At 42.9% G+C, this 24737-nt stretch overlaps 1 protein-coding gene across 7 annotated transcripts in view; it reads left to right on the forward strand.

The window, feature by feature from the left end:
* ZNF423 (zinc finger protein 423) overlaps positions 1 to 24737 on the forward strand; it is a 280738-nt gene that overhangs the window by 144059 nt on the left and 111942 nt on the right. The window contains exon 1 of one of the 7 annotated variants that reach the window (XM_064723045.1): positions 4904 to 4992. The exons of the other annotated variants lie outside the window; for them this stretch is intronic. The gene's annotated coding sequence lies outside the window, so the exon portion shown is untranslated. Of the gene's footprint in view, positions 1 to 4903; positions 4993 to 24737 lie in introns of those variants that run through there. 7 annotated transcript variants of the gene reach the window in all.

Raw genomic sequence — 24737 nt, forward strand, 5'->3', positions numbered from 1 at the left:
ACTCTTATTGCAATATTTGCACAATAAAACTGTTAACTATGTGAACTTCAGGATAGAAACTACTTGCTGAATGTTTCTGATGGTGCTGTCAGGGACATGATATTACTGAGCCAGTCCAGTGGTTTTAATTGCCCTTTCTCTGATGTGAACTGTAAGCGCTGTAGAAAGTGAAGGGGGAAGAATGTCTGCCTCTCCCATCTAACACTTGGAGGCCTGAGCAATGGTTGTGGATTTGCCATCAAGAAATAATGGAGGTAGTGGAGATGCTCTCCCCCCACACCACTCCCCCTTTGCCCTTGTGGCCCACGTTCCCCTTTCCAGACCCTCTTCCATATGAATGGCATCCTCTGCAAGACTTGGGCTCACCAGCACGAGATGAAGAAATTTCCCCTTTACATCCCAAGGTCTGGGACTTTTTTTGTTTGCATCTGCTTTCTGTGTAGGTTTTTGTATTTACATTTCTTAGAGAGTTTCTTTGTGTTAATAGCCCTCTTCCTTCTCTGAGAGCAATAATCATTTTGTTCTCTGCAATGCAATTTTACGATCAAGCACTTGTGATCTTTTCAAACTTAGCTCTATTTTATATGTGTATTGTTAAAGACTTCTTTATGCCTTGGTGCTTAAGGAGCCCTTTGTGCTTTGTGTGTGGCCATTTTGTTTGTACCTCAGCCTCTCTCTAACCTGATTCTACCTCTTCTGCTCTTTGGTTGGGTGGAGGCAGCTTGTAAGTGAAATTGTTAACACTCACTTGATGGGCTTACAGGGACCCCCATAGATTCCAGATGATGATAGTTATGCTGGAGACACAGCTAGGTGTAATAGCAGGTTTGAACCTATTAAGTTCTTGATCATCTTGTTATTCTTGAAACTTTGCTGAAACTCTAAATTACCTATTAAAAAGCATTTTTGCATTTAGTGTAGAAGACAAAAAGCAGTTTATCATGCTGGCAAATACCAATCTGAGTTTTATAATGCATTTAGTGACGGGATGTTTGGGTCTTATTGTGTGAGGCATATAATAGAAGTCTGGGGGGAGGTGAATGGGGATGGAGACACATTGGTCTTAGTAAGAACTGACCAAATCCACTTTATTCTTCATCTGTGGTGGAGTGTCATGAGGACAGTGGGTCTATATTGCTATGACAGGGATCTGGATGAGTGGAAAGAATGGGCTACAGCCTCCACGTCCTCCCTAAACTCTGCCCACGGTGTCTGATCTGAAATCTTTTCTCTCAGGTTTCCTGCATTAGGGGAGGAGGGAGTGGGAAGGGAGTTTTGTCAGTGAAACACAAAGCTAGGTACAGGTGATGGGGAGGTGTTGGGTGTGCAAATACAGATTTACCAGTCGGACAGCTCCTTAGCCGTGGCCCTCCAATGGCTCCACTGTGCTTGTCATTCTTCTTGGAAGTTCAGGGATTTTTAAAGAAAAGACCAAACTGTTTTTAATGGTGCCAGAGTGGGTGCCAGAGAGATTGCAATTTAAAGCCACATGATTAAAAATAAGTTTCTTTAAAGCCCTGAATTCTGTTTATAAAAATAGATGTTGAACATACGGTACAACATAAAAATCCATGTGGTCCTGGAAAAAAAAAAAAAAGAAAAAAGTAGAAAGCACTTTAGCTTAAACCAGATGTGCGAAAGAGAGCTCCTAAACGTATTTTGTATTTTTTATTTGTGTGTATGTGTTTGTGTATGTGGGAGATATTTTTGGTTCCTGCTAGGCTTCTTTGCAGCAAAGCCCCTTTCTAGAATTTACTTTCCTTTATTAGAGTTGCAGCTCGGCTTTGTGTGGGCCTCTGGGGGTTTTGGCCAGCCGTTGGCAATTTCTCTCAGACACCCAATTACCCCTGACGTCAATGCCGTCTCTCCCATCTCCCTTGGGTGCCCACATTTTTTCCTTTGTAACACTAATAGCTGACTAGCTAAGTGCCTGTTATTTCCTTGGCAGAAGATTTGATTGTGTTTTGGGCCGGATACTAAATCCAAAAACTATGTAAAAATGTCAATAGGTGAGTGCACATTGATTTCGGTTAGTCACAGTGATATTTGAGCCCCTTTGGGGGCTCTGTCTGGGGAAGTATTTTACAAGAAAGATAATATAACAGAAAATTACTGGAGCTGCACAGGTCTCTGGTGGATTTCTTAGGGGCCTGCTAAGTTTCTGTAGAATCAACAAATGCTTTATTAATCTAAATTTGCGGTTTTGTTCCTGCCTCTCTTCAGACGGCTCGGGCTCGCCGGAGGAGGCTCGGCGGGAGCGGGGCGGCCGGCGGCAGAGCCCGGCCCGGCCGGGGGCGGCCGCGGGCCCCTCCCGGCCCGGCCGGGGCTGCGCTGGCAGATAAGGCGGGGACGGAGGGGGTCCCTGCCAGCTGTGCGGGGCCGGCGCTGACTGGGAGCGGCTGATAAGGGCCCCGCGCGGGAGCGCAGCCGGCAGCGCCGCTCCGCCAGCGCGCTGCGGGGCCGCGGCTGGCGAGGAAAGTTAAACACAACTGGTCCGGGGGCGGCGGGGAGGGCTGCGCTGCAAGATAATGGTAATTGATTGAATCAAAGTCGCAGAGCAGCCTTGTTTTTCCTCGCAATTAATTTTTTTTTTTTCTAATTTTCAGACCGAAGTATCCGAAGAGCTCAGGTTGCACCGAGCACATGCTGCACTAAAAGATAATAAGCACATGCCCTCTTCAGCTTTTTGGGGGAAATTCAGGCCAAGAAAAGGCACAATTAAACAAAACGCACCCCCTTTAAGTTACGAGCACACGGCTCCAAGCTCAGCAGAGCGTGCTCTTAAGGACAGGGAAAATCAATGGCCTTTTCAGGTCGCCAGGCTGCGTGTGCTGGCTACCAGCGACCAGCGGTCAATTTTGCCCACAAAGCCAGCAGATAGTGACACCAGAGAAGGGGATTGTCAGGGGACTGAGTTGTGCAGTGTCCACACATTGGGCATTTCTGCAGCCCTTCTTCCTCTCCTGCTCCCATACCCCACAGCTCAAGATAGATGTAGAGGAAGACAGAGATTGATGCCATTTGTGTTTTTGTATTGGTTGCTTTGAAGGTTTAGTTTAGCCAGTTTGGATATTTTTCACTAGCAACTTGCCAGCCAGAAATTTTTCTTCTCTTTTAAGGGGATTCCCTCTAATATAGCGTTCAGGAGTAGTAATATAGTTTGTGTGGTTTGAGAAAATAAAACCTTTTAGTCTTTGGCAATTGCATCTGCAAGCAGTAAAATCTTATGTCAGCACAGCGTGTAGAGTGCAGGATACCTAATAGCTAGTAAACCATTTTAAAAAGTCTTCTGCTTGATCAGATATAGTGCTTAATGTATAGTGCTGTATCTTGCCCAGCACATAATTAGTATTGAGGGTGGAAAAGCCTCCCCTGTGGACCATGACACCACAGACCTAAACTGGCATTTTTTCCACACATTAGAGTTTTCTTTCTTTAGTGGAGGACATTTCTTTGCTTGTTTTAAAAATCATTCTCTAAGACTTAACAGACTGTATTAGCGTATTGTGTATCTTAAATGAACCTTGCAAGCTCTAGCAGTGTATTCTTCTTCCCATATAGGCACTGTGTAGGGTGGGCAGGCAAGCAGTGTTGTAGTGCCAGAGAGATCAAACATTGGCTAGGAAAAAAACCACCCAACCCTAACCTGGGAAATAAAAATTAACCAACCCACTTTTGCAGTGATTTTTGTTGGATCCCATCCTGGAACAAGTGTATGTATGGATGTACTAGGAAAATGAACGGGCCTTATTGAGGTAAGACACTGTGGTTTATCTGATCATGAAGAAGTTGGGATTTTCACTAGAGCCCTGTCATGTTTTCCTCAGAATGGGAACAGAACGTTTCTTTATGTGTGGGCCAGATTCATGAGATTTCTTCCCAACTAGTGAAAGAGTGGAACATTTGCTGTCTGTTTGGGCAGGAGCAGGGTATCCTGATATCCTATCAAACAGATTAATAGGTCTCCTCTGCTGAAAGAGCTGGTAATCTGCCTTGTCATGACCACTGGTTATGAAAGCGACAAGTCAGCTGTGAAGAAAGATGACTTTCTTGAAGGAACCCTGTAAAAATTTTGGCCTAATGCCAGCACAACCATTGCTTGTCAACTGTGGCTCAGATTAGAGACTCCTTGTGTGGAAAAAAAGGAGTTTTTTTCTTTTTTCTTATAGGTTTGAGAGCCTACTGTGTTACTGTTGCCATCCTCCCCTCTTTGACATTTCTGGTTCCAGTATAATTAAACCCACAGCTGTAATGTGGTCTTGTCTCTTTATCCACTGTGGTATGAGTGGCAGGTGACACTGTCCTTTTCTACCTCAAATACAGCTGGTGAGCTGCTCCTAGGCAGTCAGATGTTTTTAGACTAGGCCAGTGCTTGGTAGCACCCCTTTCATCCTCCTCCCAGCCTGGCCAGTGTGCTCAGCTTGTCGATCTCAGAAGTGCTGACAGCAATGTGGAGAGCAACTGCCAAAGCAAAAGTACCGTGAGGTCATTTGGATAGATACAAGTGAGTAAAATTCATGGAGATAAGGTGCACCCACTCAGCACCTGCCCACCTCTGTGCTCCTCTATGCTGAGGCCCGTTGCTGCCAGCAGGGCTGCTGCCAGCCTGTGCTGGCATCGAGCACTCTGGGCTGAGCCACCAGCCCTGCCTGGGAGGGGTGTGGGGAAAGGACAAAACCAGCTTCTGCTGGAAAGATTTAAAAAATTACCCCTGTGCTGGTGCAATGCTGAGCTTTGGGGTGTGAGCCAGTCTGTAGGGCACAGGCCGTCGCAGGCAGCTGGAGGAGCTGGCCCCTGGTGAACCAAGTTCTGAAATGAAAAGAGGGCAGGTTTGAACCTAAAAGCGAAACAAAGAGCAGGGCTGGCTGTGCTCTCACAGGCCCAGGCGCATTGGTGGCTGCTGGTTTTCCTGTGCTATGTCACCCTCAGCGCGGTGTGCGAGGCACAGCCCAGCCGCCGCTGCGGGACAGACGCTGCGCTCCCCGTGCTGAGGTGGGACTGCTCCCCTGCCCACCCGCCTGTCTGGGGGTGCAGGGGGTCAGGGGCTGCGGGGGGGGAAGGGGAAGGAGAGGTGAGGCAGCAGTCAGTGGTGGCAGGGTGGGAAGCAGTGGCTGGCACCGTGTCGGGGACACAGCGGGGTCGGTACCTCTGGGGACATGGAGGGAAGGAGGCTGAGGGACAGCCTGCAAATACCAGGGTGAGTTAAGATGCCTTAAAGACAGTAGTTTGCTGGGAAACAGACCTGTATGCTTGTTTTGCCATATCCTAGCTTTTAAATGTACAGCGGGAGTTAAAGGACACACTTTGGGTGAATTCTCAAAGCAGTGAAGGTAGGAGAGTAGTAAAGGGGTAGCAGCTGCTTGGGAGGTGGCGGCAAGAGAGGAAATGTCAGCGTGGAGGGAGCAGAAAAAGGAAGAATGGAGAGGAAAGCATCACCAAAATTATTTCTATCCCTCTGTTAAGAGCTTGGGACATTTGTGAGTGAAACAACTCCTGCTTTTCCTGGAGCATTTCCTTTTCCCCGCTTTTGTACAGGCCTGTGTGGCCATGCAGCCCAGGTCTTTTTCCATTCCTGGCTGTGTGTTACACCTATTACCAAAGTGTCACTAAGGTATTAGCATGATTTTCAGGTGACTGCTCTGACAATGAGGTTGTTCTTACCATATAATTCACAGAGCTTCGCTCAAGTCACAGCTAGAACACTATACCTGCCCTGGAGAATAAGAAGGAAATTCACCAGATTATTTTAAGTTGATTCTGTGGAGGCATGCAGGAATATATTTGAGTTAAACTCAAAGGGAAATGATGAGATTGCCAGCAGATTTCATCAGGTTTGTAGTTGCATTAGGAGCTCACATGAATCTTTAAACATGTTTTAGAATTGAAAAACTTCAAAGTTTTGAGAAAACTTGTCACAGAAAAATGATCAGTATGACTGGTTCTCATACAGGACAAGTTGGCAAGTTCAGTAGGGCATCAGGTACTTTATGTTGAGGTAGCCATGTGAACACTGGAGCAGTGTGCATAGCCATTAAGAAGCATCAGACTTCTGCTTTGTCTTTTAGTTGTATTCAAGTGTGCAGGAGACTTGTGAAATTGTTCTTTCAGCTCTGGTAGTACCAGGTTTAAGGAGTGTTAGCTGAGCACTAGTGCCTTTCTGAAGCACATAATCTTTTTTCCCCCTAATCTTTGAATGTGTGTTAAATTCACCCAGGTCTTGTAATTTTGACAGTTTTTGGTTTTTTGTTTTTTTTTTCCAGATCTTCATTATGTAGGCAGCAGTCTCCCCATTACCATGCACTGATGCTCTGTTTTATATTGCTTTAATAGCCCCCATTGTCCCTGGTCTTGGGTTTACAGAGCTGGTGGACACAACAATTGGCAAGGAAAGTTAATGACTTCAGGAAGGGATAAACGTGTATGCTCTGACCATGGAGATGACAGAAATGTAGAAAGGATGGAAAGAGGGTAAGCAAGGTCTTGAAATCGGGAAAGCTGACAGATTGTGTTCTAGAGGAAGGTTAGAGTAACAGGACTGGAAATGGGGGCAGAGGATGTGAGTCAGGGTGGGAACTGCCAAGAGAAAGAGGAGAAATGTCAAAAAAGCATGGGGAGAGAAGGAGAGGAATAGACTGGTAAAAGGTAGAGTGGATCTGGAAGCAGCAACTAAAGTGAAACACACAGGCTAAGATAGTTGACTCAGAAGAAGATGTGGGAAATGTAAGATGAAATTAACGACTTCAGCAGAGGATAAGATCTTCCCCTCTTAAAAAAGTCCAAAACTTACTAGAAGGAAAAAATGCATCTACTTGATTTTACTTTCCAGTGTTTTGGCCAGGAGTTCTGCTTTCTTTTCCAACATTGATGGCTGTCTCATGATTTCCCTGAGACATTGTCATAGAAATAGACACAGAAAGCAAATGTCCTGCTTCTAGGAAGCATGGGCAGGTAGTGTCTTCTCTACCCAGTGAGAGACGGGCTTCCAGCCTATTGGAGAAATTTTTTTGGTAAAGCATCCTCAAAAAAAAAGTTATTGAAAATGACTGGTGACTTTCTTCTGGCAGTAAAAGACTTTGAGAAACAGTTTTTATACAGGTGATCTCCATATATCCTTTCCAAACTAAATTACTCTGTGATTGAACCTTCTGAGGAAAAAGAAAATGGGAAGTTTGAGTTTTGTTTCTGGTACAGGTTGAAAAGGCTTAATGAGTAGTGCTCTATTCTAGCAAAGTTAGATGAGAACCAGGTGATTGACTTCCACAGGCAAAATAAGAATTCATCAATCCCAACAGCAATTGTTGCTTGAGTTCCTGGGTAAATAACTCAATTAGCTCTGCAAGATGCCCCTCTCTTGGGTTAGAGTCAGCAACCACTTTAGGATGTCCCTCCCTTTGCAGGAATACCCATGGGTTTCCAGAAAGTGAGACAGGAAAAGGCACACATGCTCCTAGTGACGGCAGCTTGAGCTCATTACTCTGATTTTTAGATATGCTGGCATTGTCTCAACAGCCTGCATTCACATTTATGGCCTTTCCAGACTGCTTATCTAGGAGAGAATGTGTGCTCAGCCTGCTCCAGTTCCATCTGAGCTTGAGCTCAGGGCCCAGACAAAGCACACCATGGCTTGGGCAGCACCAGCACTGGACTCTCGAAGATGCACAGGCAAGACACAAAGTGGAGGTAGCTCTCCATGCAGATCTTTAGCTTCTGGCAGTCCTGTTGTGATCCCACTGTCTCTTGAGCTTGTCTAAACAAATGCATCAAAAATAACTCAACTATTAGTAAATTATTCCCTCCCATGAATGAGCATGTAGGTATTTTTTTAGTGAGATAAAAGAAAATGAACCTTATTCTGCACCATCCTTATTAGTTTGCATTCCAATTGATTCCTTCATGTTAATGCATCTTGGAATGTTTTGGAAGATTTCTCAGCATCTACCAGTGCATTTTGTGGGGCAGTCTGTGGAAAGGACAGAACATTTGCTGAAGAGCCTTTACTGCATTTTCCCAATAGAATTCTCTACTCAGTGCTGAGGTTTCAAGAGGCTTTGAGTGAGCTGGTTGAGCCTCTTTTTGAACCCATCATGGATATTTCTTTGTATTTTATTTCCTTTAAAGATTATGCCCTTCCTTATGACAACCACTTTTTGCCAAATGTGTAAGGCACTCCAGTTCTTCTCAGCTTTTGCCCCATTTACCACCTTCCAAAAAGATTGCAGTGGCTGCAGGACCACATGTCAGATTTTCCCCAGAGGGATCTCTGATTTCTTTTCAATCAGTTCATTTAATTGACCATGTTTATATCCCTAGCCCTTGTGGCTCCCTGAGTGCAGCTATTCGTCAGAAGCTGGATCTTAAGCATCCTTTTCATGTTTTACCTGGAGAGTTTCTTAAACCATCTCATCTGTTCTTGGCATTTGGGGCTAAGCCCAAAAGGGAAGCTGTCTCAATCAAAAGACTATCTAAATGGATAATGTGGTACTTTGAGACCTGTAACAAGGAGGCAAATGTCCCAGTCCCAGTGCTGTGGTGCTGATCCCACCAGAGCCAGGGTAGCTTTGAAGGCTTGTTTGGGCAAGGTTCCCACGGCGGATGATTGCAAGACAGCGAACTGAACTTGGTACACGTACCTAGCATGCTGCTCAGATGTAGAGCCCAGGCATGATGCCCACTTTGGAAAGCAGCTTTGTAGTCTATATCTGCTTAATTTAGTCCTCAGCTGGCCTCCTGAGAACGGCTGTTTGCTGCATGTTAGTGTCCAAGAACAGGAAGAGATGGAGGCAACTTTCATCAGAAAGAAGATGAAGTAAGTTGGCACTCATTGGAGTTTGGAGGCTGAATTGCCTCTTAAAACATCATCCTTACTGCTTGTCTACAGTTTCCAAGCTGTAAATAGGATGGGAAGAAGGATGCCTTTGTATCCTGTGTTCGCCTTTTCTAGATGTTGTCTTGGTGATATGAGCTTCCTTCTCCAAAGTCTATAAAATTGTGTGTGAATGCTTTTCATGCTATAGTTTGGCATACAGCATAAACCCAAGCAAACTGACTTGAGACAGGAAAGCATTTTCCTCTTCAGTGACTTCTGTCTGTGCCCACTGCTCGCACCTATGTTAGCAAATACAATTTCTTGGGAACGTCCCAGGGCTTTTCTTTTCCAGAATATTTTTATTAGAGCAAAGCACTGTTACTTCCTAGAAAGTTTGGTCAGTTTCTTCCACATCAATTTTTAAATCCCTGTTCTATTGCTTCCTTATGGCATGTTTTATTCTGTCTTTTTAAAAATAAACATTCAGGGGTTGGACTAGATGTTCTCCAGAGGTCCCTTCCAACCCTGGCTATTCTGTGAAACATAAGTCAGGAGTAATTAGAGAGAAATGTACCACATTTGAAGTATAAATAGAAGGAAGTAAATGGTATGATATGTCACTACAGTCAATGGTCAAATATCTGAATTTTAATCTTGAGAGTTAAGTTAAATAAAAAGAGATCCTTTTAAATAACTTGACATTCCCTTAATGATCCATGATATGTAAATCTGAACATTTGACTTCATTGCAATAATACAGCTAGTTTAAATTTTTATTATTTTTAAGCCCACAGCCAGCAGGCCTGGAGTAAGTTATTTGCAGCATATTTTTAAGTCCATATCGAAATATTAGCCATAACTGTCTGCTGTGTATAAAAAAAAGGGGGGGGAGGGATGTGTATGTTTGAAGTTTAATCATGCTTCTACTTATGCTCAGTCCCAGAGCAATCCTTTTTTCTGCTGCTGAGCTCAAACAGCTAGTAGCCAGGTTTGATCTGCTGCCCCATGGAGCAGTGCCCTATGTGAATTTGAAGTTTTCTCAACCCGGGAGGCCGGCAAATAAAGACTAGCCTCAGGTAGCCAGAGCTCTCCTTCCCAAAGCAGCTCCCGGGGCGCTGCCTGGAGCAGTCCTCCTGAAATTGTTTCAGGCAATTGCTACAGACTATCTGTACTACTGCCCCTCTCACCCCTCCTTCCCTCTCCTCCTCCTGGCATAAGGGAGGAGTTTTGGAGTCCAGGAGTCCTATTTGACTTTAATAAAATGAAGAAAAAAAAATTTTAAAAAATAAAAAGCAGAGCAGTTTGTAGGGAACTGGCACAGACTGTGGAAACAGGAGCCACAGCAAGACAAAACCCAGTGGCCTTCAAAACTTTTTTCCCTTCTTTCTCACCACATGACTTGAAGGATGTGGACAGTAATTAAAGGACCCCCTAGCTCTTCATTTTCTGTGCCTGGTCCTTTGATCTGGTTCGTGTCGGGTAGCTATTTTCATTGTTCCTGTCTTTTCTTTTATTCTCACCCAGCCCCTTTGATGTGAGCAATGATGATCTTTAATTCCAAAATAGGAGATGGGCAGGATAGCAGTACTGGCCTTATATAATGCATCTTTCACATCTTATTTTTAAACTTGAGCATAATAGGTGTAAGTCAGAGCCTGGGGAGCATTAACCCTTTCCATGCAGAGGAACTGCTGAGGAGATTAAGAGCCTATCACTTTTGGTAATGTCAGTCAGGTTAATTTTCTGTAGATGCCTACAGATGCATTTGTGAAAAAGATTATTATTATTATTATTATTTTCCTGCAAATATGATGGATCTCAAAATATAATCTGGAGGGAGTTTGTCCTAATTGTTCCCATGTGGGAAAAATGTGCTGAGAAAGAACAGTAAAGCTAATGCAGTTATTCTGACTGGCTTCACTTGGCAGCACAGTGGGAGTGAAGCATACTGTTTATTAGTGTATGTTAATAAACTATAAGGGACAAGCTGCAGGTGGTGGTTTATAAACTGTTAGCTCAGGTAAGATAGATGACAATATGGAGGTTATTAGTAACATTAGCAGGAGAGAAGGGCTGAAGGTTCTTAATGTTCTCTTGAAATCACAGAAGCCCAGCATGTCTCTGTGCGCTCCCTCTTCCTCACGGGACACACAAACCAAGCAGCTGCCCTGCAGCCAGGGTGGGTGGCACCATCAGATGTGGCATGAGCAGGAACCCCTCTGCCAGCCACCTGGGGGGACAGTCCCCTGCCAGGCTGTGTGGGGTGACCCCCCTGTGCCATGCTGAGGGGAGTGGCACATGTGACCCCCCCATACCATGCTTTGGAGGGTGGCACATGTGACCCCCCCCGTACCATGCTTTGGAGGGTGGCACATGTGACCCCCCGTGCCATGCTTTGTGGGGTGGCACAGCCGTGTTGGGCAGCACAATGGCCCCGAGTCCCTGCAGCAGGGCAGCCCCCCGTGTGCCCGCCGCAGCCCCAGGGAGGCAGGTGGTGCTGGCGGAGCCCCGGGCCGGGCTGTCCCCGGGGAGCTCCGCATTACCGCGGTCCCCATCTGCCTCGGCGGCACCTCCTCCCTGCGGGCCCCAGCAACAAAGGCTCTGCTGCTGCTGCTGCGCCCTGCCCGAGCCGGCCCGGTGACATTTGCAGGGTTCAGCCGTCACGGCACAATCCGCTCGGGAAATGCAGCTGTAATTGTAAATAGGGAGCCCAGAATTGTCAAACTTCAGGTCTCGAGGCACCCGCGGCGTGGAGGGGGAGCTCAGCTTTCCCCAGTGCTTTTTATTTTAGTAGGATTTGTGATTATCTGAAAATTTGAAAAGCTATAGGTCGGCTGCTAAGCCACTCAAACATTAATGTTTGAACATCATGTCACTGGTTTTTGTGTTCAAAAGAAGACCTAAGTGAGCACAAATTAAAAAAAAAAAAATCCTAACATTTTCCTGGTAGAATTAATTAGAGGCAAAATATAACAAATTGTCAGTAAGAAATAACAAAGAAGCAGTGTGGATAACAAAGATTAGGTGTGGTAATGGACAGAGGCAGCTTGATGAGTCTTGATTATGTTTTAGTTTAAAGCCTACATTTTTCTTTTCATTCACAAAACATATCTGCATAAGTGGCTTTGTGTCTGAAACACTTTTAGATGTGGATTTATGCCTTCATGACACCTGCTCTTTCAGGGACATAAAATGTGCGTTACATTTGTGTAGTTCTTAAAATAACAGCTGTTAATTAGATAACTTTCAGGGCAATTCTTATTATATGTTATGGTTCTGGATCAGCAAAGTAGTTCAGCAGATGCCCAACTGGAGCACGTGGTGGGACACGTAGGCTTTTCAGCCTGTACTTGCTTAAACCTGAGCACATGCTTAAATAGCTTGCTGAATAAGGGCCAAGACCAGATGTAGTGAATACCTAAAATTAACTTTGTTAAATGGCTTACAATATGCCACTTGTTTCCATGTGCTTTTAAATTTCCCACTTGAACATTATTTGGGCTGAACTTCTGTGTGTTTGTCCTTGTCTGTAGAGCTCTTTTTTCTTTTTATTTTTACTAAATGCATTTGGTTCCCTCAGAATATTTCTGTTAGACATGAAGGAAGAATAATTCTCTTCCAGTTCTTCCAGCACAGTTGGTCTTTAGTGCCAGTGTTTTTGTAGCTGGGGTGCTTTAAGGAAATAAGGGAAGGAAAGGTTGTAGAAAGGAATATTTCATTGGAGCAGCTTCTAGAGTTGGGAAAAGTAGACACACTTCTGAGACCTGGCAAAGGGATGTGGAACCTGTAATCTTGTCCACTTTTTCCAGCTATATCAGCTAATCTAATAATAGAAGCTTGTAGGGCGATGTAATTTCTTTTTTTAGACAGAGAAAACAAACATTGAAATTGCAAAGGGGAAAGTTGGCACCAATACATTCCTCAAAGAGTACTAGGGCCCTTTCTTCACTTGGAAAGGAACAAAAAACCCCTCTTTCTAAAGCAACCCTGTTTTAAGGGCTCAAGCACGCCCAGATAGCCTCTAGTTAGGTTTCAGCAGTCTAATGAAGCCTGCCTTTTTTGTGATTTCACTGCACATACTCCCTGCCTGCCTTGATTGGCAGCTGGGTAGCAGACCTCTGCAGCTGTGACAATTTGCCTGAGGGAGACTGTAAGTGTCTCATTGAAACTTGCATTGTAAAATCCTCCAAAATGCCTCCCATAATATTAGGCACAGGAGAAAAACACAGGTGTGAAAAACTTTCACAGATCCCATGAGTTCAATGTCTCTTGGCAGCTTTGGTGGATTCAGTGTTATAATATAAATTTTAAACTTGCTCTTGCAAAGCAGAAGTTGCTCCGTCTTCTGTCACAAGAAGCAGTGAAAGCGGCAGCGCCTGTGCCACGCTCGCCTTTCCAGGCGGTGAGGATTGGTTATCCATGGGTGAAACCTGTCCACCTGCTGTGACTCAGAGCCTGTTCCAGCACAGAGAGGACACAGGTGTCCCTGCAGGTGTCCCCACTGCTGGGGCACCTCGCTGGCACAGCAGAGTTTTAGGGGCTCCTCTTTTCCGAGTGAAGGCATGGTCTCATCCTGTCCAAAAATGAGCGCTCGTTGATTGATTCTGCTTCCAGTGAAGGAGGGATTTGAAAACCTAAGAGGTGTCTCCATGAAATCAACCTTCCTATATGTATGTACAATCATTTTCTCTTCAGCTGGTTAAGTAGCTTAACTACTCCTCACTGGCACATAGGTGAGATTCAGCATTGCCAGCATGACTGGAAGATGAATCTCGGCTTCTGAATGCCTGATCCTTTTGCTGGTGTGTTTGTTCCCAACCGCTTGCCTGTGTGCTACAGCAACTTTGCTTCTTATATTTGCCATAAAGGAATCTCAATATGACTGCAGCCTTAAGATCTGGCACTTCAACAGTCTCAATAGGTTCAACACAATATTCAGGAATTAAAGTTCTGAAGAAATACAAGCAGCTAAATTTAGACTTAAGAAACGTGCCTGATTTGAGTGAGCTGATGGTGATGCATGGAAGTTTCCCTGCAAGCCAGCCAGGCTTTATTTGTTGCTTAAAGGGAGGAGATTTTAGTTAAGTTGGAACATTTGATTTGCTTTCTTGAATTGTTTTTGATTAGTGACTGAGTGCAAGGTTAAGCTTTAATAACATATCCCTTGTAATAAAACCATGCTGGTGAGTGATGTATGTGGCTAAAAAGATTTAGATACACTAGTCTGTTAAACTAATACAATTTGGAAATGCTCTGGAAAGAAGCACATAAAACAAGAACCAAAGGCAAATTTAAAGATTTTTAACTCTTTCTGGGGTAAGATTTTTCTGGCAAGCTGAATGAACAAGGCAGCATGGCTGCAGTCTTGGTAAAAGAGAAACGGTTTTGAATTTAGTAACGAAGGGAGTTTAATGCATCACTGAGTTTCTGCTGCAGTGAACTAGTGACAAACCTAGTGACTAGTTAAAGCTGAACATAACAAATCTCAAATTCAAATGACATTCAAAACTTTGATGAGAGACTTTCAGTACTTTCCACCTTCCCTTCTGAACTACAAACTGGTCAGTTCAAGACAAATCAACAATGCTGTAAGATGCAGGTTTTGTGAGTTGGTAGTTGCAGTAGGGCTGAGGTTTTAGTTTCAGATTTTTATCAGGGTTTTCTGCTCTCGGTGCTTTCCACAGCCTGTCCTAAGAGCCACGAAACTTGTGCTGATGTATAGTGATTCAATGTACTGTAAACTACACAAGAGGCTTCAGTTTCATGGTGTGTGAAGCTTTTGTGTAAATGTTTTTAGTGGTGTCAATTGAGAAGCTGAACTCAAAGTTCAGTTGAGCATTAGGGGTATCAATTGAAAGCTCAATTTGAGTTACTTGCTTGTTGAGGCAGGTTCATTTCACAGGAACATTTTAAACAAATTTTGTGAAGCAGTGCAGTATAATGTTTCTTATTTCATTGATGGGGAAACTGAGGCACAAAGCTATGGAGTTTCTTACCTTTCTAATGTAGTTAGGAATGTTAACAGAACATGGAGACAGACAGTGCTGCTGATGTGTTATTGACTGTTGTGTGCTGCTCCTTGTCTAGCAGGGGAGCCTAGTTTGTCAAAGGGAAGGGGTTTTGTCTCATCATTGAGGAAGGAAATAAATTTAAATGTCAAAGGTTGGGAAAGCCATTGTCTTCCCTTTTATGGCAGTGAGCATGTCATGCTGCTCTGCTTACCAAATAAATGAAACTATAAAGGAAATGGTAGTTTTGGAAAAAAAAACCCCAGCACTGTAATCCAGAGCATCTGTTTTCTACTGTATTTTTTCCCCTGGTCTCTTTTTATAATTTACATCCAAAGCATGAAGTGACAGAATTTGGCAGACTCGGATCTGTACAGTAGAGCTTAATGGTTTTTTAGCAGGGAGTAAATAAAGCCCCTCAAGCCTGCTTAGTTCTCACCCATGCACGTGAGCAGGGAGAGGGGGAAGGAGTGTTGTATTTTTCTTGGAAAAAGACCTTTTCGGTTTCTCCTAATCTGGCACCTGGAGGTCCAGCTGTGCTGGCTTGAGGCTGTGTGTAGCCTTGTGCATGGGAAGGATGATGGACAGGCCGCTGCAGAAGTTGAAATGTTTCACGTCTCTACAGGCAATATGTATAGCTGTATTTGTGAATAGTGGCAGGGCGCAGTTGGAGCTGGAATTACTCTTCAAACAATGATTTGCCAATAGTGCTGCAGTCTGGGCTGGTTTCTGTTGCGAGTTGTGGGGAGGGCCAGCACCGCGTGGATTTTCCAGCTTTGCTTGCTCGAGCTACAGCAGCCATGGAGCCTCTGTGCCTGCCATCATTGCTTCCTGTCTCCATGAGCTGATTGTAAATTATTTTTCCTGGTTTGAGCTCTGCACATGGCCTGGAAATGTGTCACTCTGGTTATGTTTGGCTTGGTCTTCTGCTCATTTATACCAGTTTCTGCTTCAATATATTTCCATTGGCTTGATTCAATGGCAGGATTTCTAATTTACTTGGGTATAAATAGGAGTATTGGGTTCATTACTCCTAATAGTTTAGTAATCTTGATTTATTTTTGTTCTTCAGTCACACAAATGCCAAGGTTAACTTACTCTTAAACACTTGATTTTCTAGGACATAAAATGATTCCATATTTAAAGAAGAAATTAGAGGACAGTTTTATTCTGCAAAGTGGTCTAGGTTGGGGGATGGTGGATTTTGTTTGTTTGGATTACAGAACTTATAAAATGCTGGGTTAATATTTGAGAAGTGAAAGACTTAATTTGCCCTCACTGGTACTCTTGAATCCTCTGGATTCCTCAGCTGGGAGCTGATATGGAGTGGCACATACTTGGCCCAAAATGTTTCCAGTGCCCCTAGTAATAAGTGATTTTAATGGAGAACTTTTCACAGCAGAGGACTCAGAGATATAGTCTGTGCTTTAATAAAGATGCTATGTCTCCACAGTGTACATTAGTCAGTGAGTTAAACAAGCATCAACATTAAAACAGACATTATCCCCTGCAGTGTATTTTCTTAGTGCTTTGTCCATTACAGCTCTCAGATGGTGAGGTTTCTAGTCCTTCCTGTTGGAAACAGTTCTTTTCTAACATTTACTGCAGATATTTTCTTAGTGTCTAGCATAAAATTGTGCTTTCTTCTCTCCTCCTGCCCTTCCCAAATGCTCAGTGGAATGCAGTGATGGTGCTTACTGTGCATGAACCCCTTGGAAGCAGTTCCTGCACCTTCCTTAGCTGTTCTTTAACAAAGATACATATAATCAGACCTTTTAACCTTTCCTCATACATCAGTCCATCCAGCCCATTAATCACTTCTGTTGCCTTCTTCTGAATTCTCTCCAATTTGTCATCATCTTGTGGCTGGGGACAGCTCGGTGACCGCAGCCCTGCATGGAGGTTCAGTACCAGCCCACTATACCCAGAGATGAGAATTTATTTAGTTTGTCCCTCTTTCCTTTTGCTTCATTCCCAGTCAGAATATATCTCTTACCCACTCTGCATAATCACTTCTTTAAAACATTTATGGAGACAATTTGCAGTCTTACAGATCCTCTATCATTCTCTGATACCAAGTTAGCAAAGATTGATAGGGCAAAGGATTGAATGTGACACTTTGTGTCTCTCCTTCCCTTCCTTCCCCTACTCCCCACCCCAAAATAAACTACACAACTTTTCATTTGGTGCATATGGTCATATTGAATGTGAGGAAAGAGGTAGCATTAGAGAGGAAAAAAAGATGCTGAAAATATAATTGCCTAATTGTGAATCCTAAGGAGTGCAGGCAGCAGGGGCGGCCCTGACTGGAAGAAATCAGAGGGTCACTAATTCATACTGCCAACATCCTAATTAGCTGTGCAAATGTAATGTTTATATTGTTGGGGATGGATTACAATATCCATTGTAGAATGGAAAGAAATAAATGAATTGTGTCAGTGGAGCTATGTAGAAAACACTCCTGCCACCCCATTAAACCATGAGGAGTAGCTTAGCTACTAAAAAAAGTTTGTTTTCAGGCTGATGCGCAAGTCTAATTGGGTTTCCAAAGAAAGGAACATGTTTTAATTATTAATTAGAAATCAGAGGAGTAAAAGAGTGGAAATCTGCTTCAGCTGGAGGTTTTGCTCAATGCTGGATTTCTCCTTAATAAGCTGAAACATTCCAGGCCTGCCTTAGTTAGCGGTTGGGTGCAGTGGCTTTACTCGGGGGGTAGACATCTTAATGCTCATGTAATTATCATGTAATTATTTTGTAATGTGGGATCAAAATTTTGCATAGATGGCATTCTTTCACTGAACTTGAAAAATAAAAAAGTTGTGTTCATTAATGCAGTGATTCAGTAATTTTGGTCTAAGAAGCAGGGTTCTCTCATCCCCCTCCCTATCTCTTTTAGACACAAATATTTTGAAACAGTCTTAGAGATGGTGACCTCAAGATGAATGGAATTATTTAATTTAGATTTTGTTGAATATTTATCAGGTTTCTTGTTGGTAATACTGCCTTTCAACAGAAGTGTCAAGTGGGTTGCAATTATCATCAAAGCTGATAGGTACAAATAAGCAATGATCCTGTCTGCTATCACAGGGTGTGCGGGTTCATAAAGGGGAATTCTTGTGGAAGTCTCTTTCTCCCTATGAATTTTCCTCCCTATGCCATTGAACTTCTGGAATCAAAGTTGTTACAGACTGATAGACTTTGTCAGAAGATGTTAAGTGGATTATGGCCCATCATAATAAATATTCCCTGTGGAGAGATAGGGTATGTTCTCATGAACACAGAGTATGGAGCTGCCTCTTTTGACTTGTGCTTTCTAGTGCCTAGAAGTACTCTTGAGCAGAGTTCTGTTCTATTTACAACTGCACACAACCTGTCTGCACAGATGAAAATGTTATTGGGCCAGTGCTGTAGCTCTTATGGCTGGAAATCACTGGCAGCATGGATCCAAGCTGAATCACAGGTTAAACCTGACAAGTTAAAGAACATAGCAAGAGCTGCTGGCTCTTGAGTTGCCAGATGTTCGTAGATCCATGTGTGTCTGAAGGGGAACTGCCCATTAAATGTCTCAGCTTTAATAGGAAAAGGGGATGGGAAAGAAGAGCATATGACTCCATATGGTTCCCTCAGTGTGGCAGTAAATCCTGGTGTTAGTGGGGTGCAACTGTGAGGAAATACAGAGCTGTCTCCTGATGTTGCTGTTTCATAGCAAAAAATCCATGGAGGAGATGGGGAGGATATAGCTAATGTGGAGTGGATGGCTTCCTTTGGGGTTATGGCTTCCATGAACTTGTAGATACAGCATTATAATAAACAAAATATCTGACTTAACAGAGCAACCATTAAGAACATTTAAATTGGTCTTTTTTCATGCATCTGCTGAAATAATTATGTTTGAAAATGTTTGTTTGTATTCACAAAAGAAGTAAAATTTCCTGATTGTGGGCCATTTAGCACCTGTTTCTGCCTATAGGACTCAATATACCTTTTCCAATGCCTTGTTTTAAGAAGGAAAAAGATACTTTCTAAGTTGTTCTTTATCACTGCACTGTGCTGTCCTACCCCTTCTCTGTAGTTTTAAATGATGTTTATTTGTAAAGGATCTGACAAAGATAGATACCAGTATCAAGAAGGGGCACTATGATTTGTGTTGATACCAAGAGGTAATTCTGCTTGTGTGAATTGTAAGGCAGCTTTGGTCCCCCTTCCCTACTAACAAAGCTTTTCCTATTAGCAAAAAGGAAACCACCTTCCTGACTTGTATTCTCCCAGCAGAAGTCAGGTTAAGCTTCATAGTGTAGTGGAAGTAACAAGTAATTAAGAATAACAAGCAATTGTGATTAAAAACTCAAAAGAAAACCTTCACTTTCAAGGGGCCATATGTTGGTAAAAGTGCTCCCCAGCTGAACCATATGGATGGGTGGAATGTGGGATCTCCTGCACATTGGGAAGAGGCCGTAATAATTTGTGACTTGACATATTATTGCCATGTTTCCTTTTGATCATACCAGACATCCACAGGTCTCTGTCATATCCTTGTAGGAGAATGGACGGGGGTCTCTGCAAACTAAATATCTTAGTTTCAGAGTTAAAAGCAAGTGTGCCTTTAATTAAAGCAAGACCAGCTTCTAACAGGAGTTGCCTTGGTCAGATGATGCAGTCAATGATCCTGTCCCCTCCCCTCTCTTGCTGGAACCTGGGAAAGCAGTTGCAAGTACCATTTTGAAGACTGTTTTGCCAAGTGTCTGGCAAATGCTTCATGTCAAAACATCCATCTTTTCTCTCTGTGGGCAAAGAACAAGCCCAGCTCACGCCTATCTTCATTGGTCACACTAAGAAGGCTAAACACACCATCCAATAAAATGCTGTATCTTCAGAAGTGGAACTGGTCCTTTATTTTGCAGAGGCTATTTTGTCCCTTTGTGGAAAAGGAAGCACAAAGTGCTGCTGTAGAGCAATAATAGAGATGTATTAGGTCTTTAATCAACTTCAGCAGCTTCATGGAGACCTTGCAACAGGGTTTTAGGCTGAGATTTGTAGAAGAGTGCACAGTGATATCTTAGAAAGGGACATGTGTGTGTGGGAAGGAACTGCTGACTGCAGCGGTCAGCGGCCTTAAAACTAACCTAACACACTACAACAACTGACATCTAATATCTTGAATATATGTTCTGCTGTTGTACCTCCTGGTACAGCCTTGGTAGTTTCTTCAGGAAGCTCATCTGGTTGTGTGGCAGAGGATGTGATTAGCAGCAATGGCATGTGCCTAGCATTGCTCTGTGATTTGCAGAGGTACTTGTGAGATGCCTGAAGGGTGTTTATGCTTATGTTGCCATTTTCAGTAATCAACTCTTATTGATTTTTTCACAAGAAATCAAAGTTATTTTATAGGAAAATATTATGGAGTTTTCTCTTTGATCAATGGATTTTTGATTTCTAAAACTTGCAGCAACTTAGAAACTTTTTTACTTTTTGTCTCCCTGTGCTTCAGCACACACATGAACTCGTCTTTGAACTAGTCTGGGAGGTGTTTGACGTGGAACATTTGATGTATTGTTTTTCTTCCTAAGCATCAGTGGAACAACTTGCTCCTTCCTTCTTGCATGCAAAAGTTGGCCCACCTCAATCACCCTTAGCACCAGTGAACCCCAACACAACCAAATAACCTCCATATCTGACTTGCATGCAGGCAGCACCAAGTTTGGGAGGTCAGTAGTATGGTTTGCAAGTTCTTGCATTGCACATTATCAGGAGAAATGTTTTTAATGGAATACAGAGTCAAATACAATCAATAAATTCAGGCCCTATAGGTACAGATTTAGGTATTGTTTATTCTTCCTTGTTTAGAGAAGCTTTTGCAGCCAGCTACCCTGCAGTGGGTAATGCTGGCTGGCTGCCAGATGCCCACCCAGCTGCTCTCTCTCCCCAGCCTCAAGAGGACTGGCAGAGAAAGTAAGATGAAAAAGCTGAGCTGACATAAAGACAGGGAGATAGCTCAGCAATTACTGTCATGGGCAGAACAGACTCGATTTGAGGGAAACAAACTTAATTTTCCTCCATGCCCCAGGAGTGCTGGGCAGTGGGGGGTCATGGCCAGTCCAGCGATGGTCAGTCAGCGGTGGGTCTGTTGTGGAGCCAGCTGTATCCAGCACAGGGCAGGCCCTGACCTCTTCTCACTAAGCCCCCCTGCAGCCCCAGAGCCCAGGCTGGCCAGCACACCCAGCCCACACTGACATTTCCACCCTTGCTGTGTGTGCAGCACGGCCCGGCCAGCCTGACCCCTGCCCTCCAAGCAGATGTCTCCAACTTTTCTTGCCTGCTGTCAGGGTAAGTAGGTGATGGGCTCTCACATGAATGTTGATCCTGAGCCTGGCTTGTGGAGGTCCTCTTTGATGTTTTATTTTGGCTACTTGCCAGGGGGTCCAATTTTTAAAGCACAGGGGTAACGATCAGATTATTTTTATTATCCCTGTTCAGAATTCCCTGTTCTGCAGACATCGTTTCCTGCACTCTTGCTGGGTAGCAAAATGTCCCCAAGAAGGACAGACCAGCAGATGCAAGATCTGTTTCTGTGTTGCTGGGAGGAATAACACAAGGGCTGCAAAAGTTGTCTGGCTGTTCAAATAGTAATGTCACAAACTGTGTCTTGCTCTTCACTGCTGTCCTCATTTAGCCATCCCAGAGCACTATTTGGAAACAAGCACAGTGCACCTGGTGGGTTAAGAAAAGCCTTCCTTGCTTTTGTTCTGGATACCTGGTGATGTGTGTGAGCATGTTGTGGTGCAAGAGTAAGTGTATGTTGTAGAAAAACTCAGTATAGAATTAATACCTGCCTGGAGGTTTCTATGTACTTAGGTGGGAAATTCAGCCTTATCAATCATTCTTTGTGTTTCACTCTTCAGAATAAGTACCATTCAGATTTATGGGCTGCCTAATTTATTAATCTGAGTAAAAAGAAGACAAAGATATATCTGATTCATTGAATATAATCTTTTGGGCAGATCAGGAAGATGAAGAAAAATAGTGAGTGCTGGCTTGGAATAGAAATCTTCAAATATTATCATTTGATCTAGAAATAAACTGGCAGAGCACAAAGGTTGCCTACATTTAACATTCATAGCATTTTACTACTAGATACAGTGCTTACCTCAGATGTGAGAAAATAAGAGACTTTGCACAAAAGCTGGGTTTTATTCATTTTGTGACACTGTTCCTAATGCTACCCAAACCAGCATGTGTTGGTCTAATTGCCCTACTGTATCTCCATTTTTACATCACTGTAGGTCCTTGGAATTTGGAAATTTTTGATTACCCTGTGTACTGTAACATTTGAAACTGTGCTTGAGCCTAACTGTATTTTGATGTCCCTGCTTGCTTTAAATGGCAGAAGCACTGAATATAAATTAGAATATATTAGCATTTTGCTGACTTAAAAGATGACATTTATTGTGAGGCATAAAGAGTTAATGTTAGACTTTTAGCTCTGAGCTTACTTTATTGAGCTTCTGCATACACGTGTTAATTTTCTCAGATGAGGGATAATGGATGTCACTTGAGAAAACAATACTGATTTGGGTTCTTTCATAGTTTGTGGGTTTATGTCCCACATGGTATAGAAGCAGGCTCTGGGAGATTGCCTGAAATATGCCTGGCCTCTCAGCTGCACTAAAAATAATTCCTGCTTCCCTTATTTCTAGAAGTAATTCTAGGATGCTGCAAACCTTTACCAGCTCCTTGTTTAGGAAAAAAAATTCTCTTCAGCTTTCAGCAATGGGAATGGTCTTTAGGTGTGACTGTTTTATTTCCTTTGTAAAAATGCATGTGTGTTGTGGATTTTCTTTTTGTTTTGTTATGAAGCATTCTTGATTGGGTGACCTTTCTTTGAGAGCAGCAGTTCACATTGGATTTTGGCAAAATGGGCTTGATCATCCTTGCTTTACTAAGCACTAGCACCTAGATGACAGTAATTCACCCTTTAATGCCCCCACAAAACCTATTTATGCAGAACTTGACATGATTTGCAGTCTCTGTAAAGGAGGAATATAGGACTTAAGCAGTGCCTAGAATTATTTTTTTGACCTCCATTTAAGTTATTGGAAGTATTAGGCTTTTCTGACAGCTAACCTGTCCTCTAACCTGGCACTTGGCACCTTATAGCAGAGCTGCACTATCAGTTCTGTGGCATTCATGTGTCTCCCTCCTAACCTAAGGTGGAAAAATGGCAAGGGAAATTGCTGCCCAGCAATGGAGAGTTTCAGGCAGCCAGTTAAATTTATTTTAGTAGTGATAATAGTCCAATGTAAGGCAACACAATCACAACCTTTTAATTAATATTTGCTGACCATTGTCCATTTGAACTGTAACACATTGTCTGTGAATGCCAATGAGCATCCCAGTGTCAGGGTACCCATTTCAGCTTTGTGATCTGCAGCACATACAGGTACAGAGGTGTTATTTTATTTGTTTGTTTCTGGAAACAGAAAAAATGCCGGCAACTAATAGATTCTAGAGATTTTTTTTCCAACACCAATTTTAAAGAAGTGTGTGAATGGAAAAATTAGTTTCTGAGAATTCAGATAACATCTGCATTAATATGGTATATTGTAAGGATCATTAATGTTCAGAGTATATTATCAGGTGTTTTCTAATGCACTTTTGATGAGCTGTAATGATGCTTGCTGTAGTGTTTTTTCATCTCTACTCTCCCTCCCATTTTTTTCTGCTTGATTGTAATAATGACTTAACCCAGGTGGTAGACTCTATCCAGAAAGTGCCCAAGGGAAATATTATTCCCTAGTACCAGCAAACATCACAGATAGTCATTGAGTTCACTATGAAGTTTCCTCAGGAGGGAAGATCTTGGATCTCCCCTTGGGTATCTGGACCTGCCCCACATTTGCAGTGTAATAATCTGGCTTTGGGATGAGATGGAGAAATGGCAGAGAGAAACAAGATGAAAAATGTAAGTGGAAGGGAAGGAAAATGACTTTTGAAATGACTGCTTTTTGTTAGAATATAACTAGTTGTAGAATAAGCTCCTGGAAAGTATTTGGATCATTTTGAGATTATTATTAAAGAGCACAGTGCAGTTTCAATTGACAAGGATGAGTGCAAGGATAGAGATTCTTCCCTTTGGATATCTCAGGGTATTGGTTGGTTATGATCCTGCTAGAAAATACTTGTTTTTTGGATATGACTGGTATTTGTCCTTAATATTTGTCTTTTGTAGCTCTCTTAATCTGCATTATCAGCCAGGAAATGTGTTTTAAAGCTCTGCTTCCCTGGTCCTTGTTATGCCACCCAGTTGCACAGAACAGCAAGCTTTAAATAAATGTCAAGGATATGCTGTAGTTTTGTCAGGTAGACAAGGTGCCTAAAAGTGAAAAACTGAAAATGCAGGCAATGGTGATAGAAAAATACTACACATGCTTTTCAACTGAGCAAAGTCTTTGTAGTAGTGGGTGTGCAGAGTGTCTGGTATCACTCACTGTGTGCCCTTAGGATTTACTGGCAGTAGCCAGCACAAGCTCCACAAGCAAGAGTAAATAACACTGATTGTTCAAAAGATGGTCTCCTGTAAGTTTACCCAGGTTTACATGCATGTGAGAAGAAGGGGCTTCTTTGTTTTCTTGTTTTTTCCAAATCTCTGTTTCATTGTGTGTAGAAGAATTCAAAAATAAAGTACCCAGGAAGAAAATTATGCTGTTAGGTTGCTTTTGGCTATGTTATATTGAAAGCTATACTTTGCAAATGTAATCTGTAGCAGCAAACGGTGTACAAAGGAAAAGGAGTCATGTTGTTGCACACAACGTTTTTCATTTTCTGTATAAAAGCTTGTTTAAATAATTTTGTGCCCTCCCCTTTTCACTGCCTTTCTTAGGCAGCTGAGTGCATGCCCCTGTCAGCCCAGGGCCATGCACATGGTG

The sequence above is a fragment of the Zonotrichia leucophrys genome, chromosome 11, assembly GCF_028769735.1.
Source record: "Zonotrichia leucophrys gambelii isolate GWCS_2022_RI chromosome 11, RI_Zleu_2.0, whole genome shotgun sequence".
Classification (NCBI taxonomy): Eukaryota; Metazoa; Chordata; class Aves; order Passeriformes; family Passerellidae; genus Zonotrichia; species Zonotrichia leucophrys.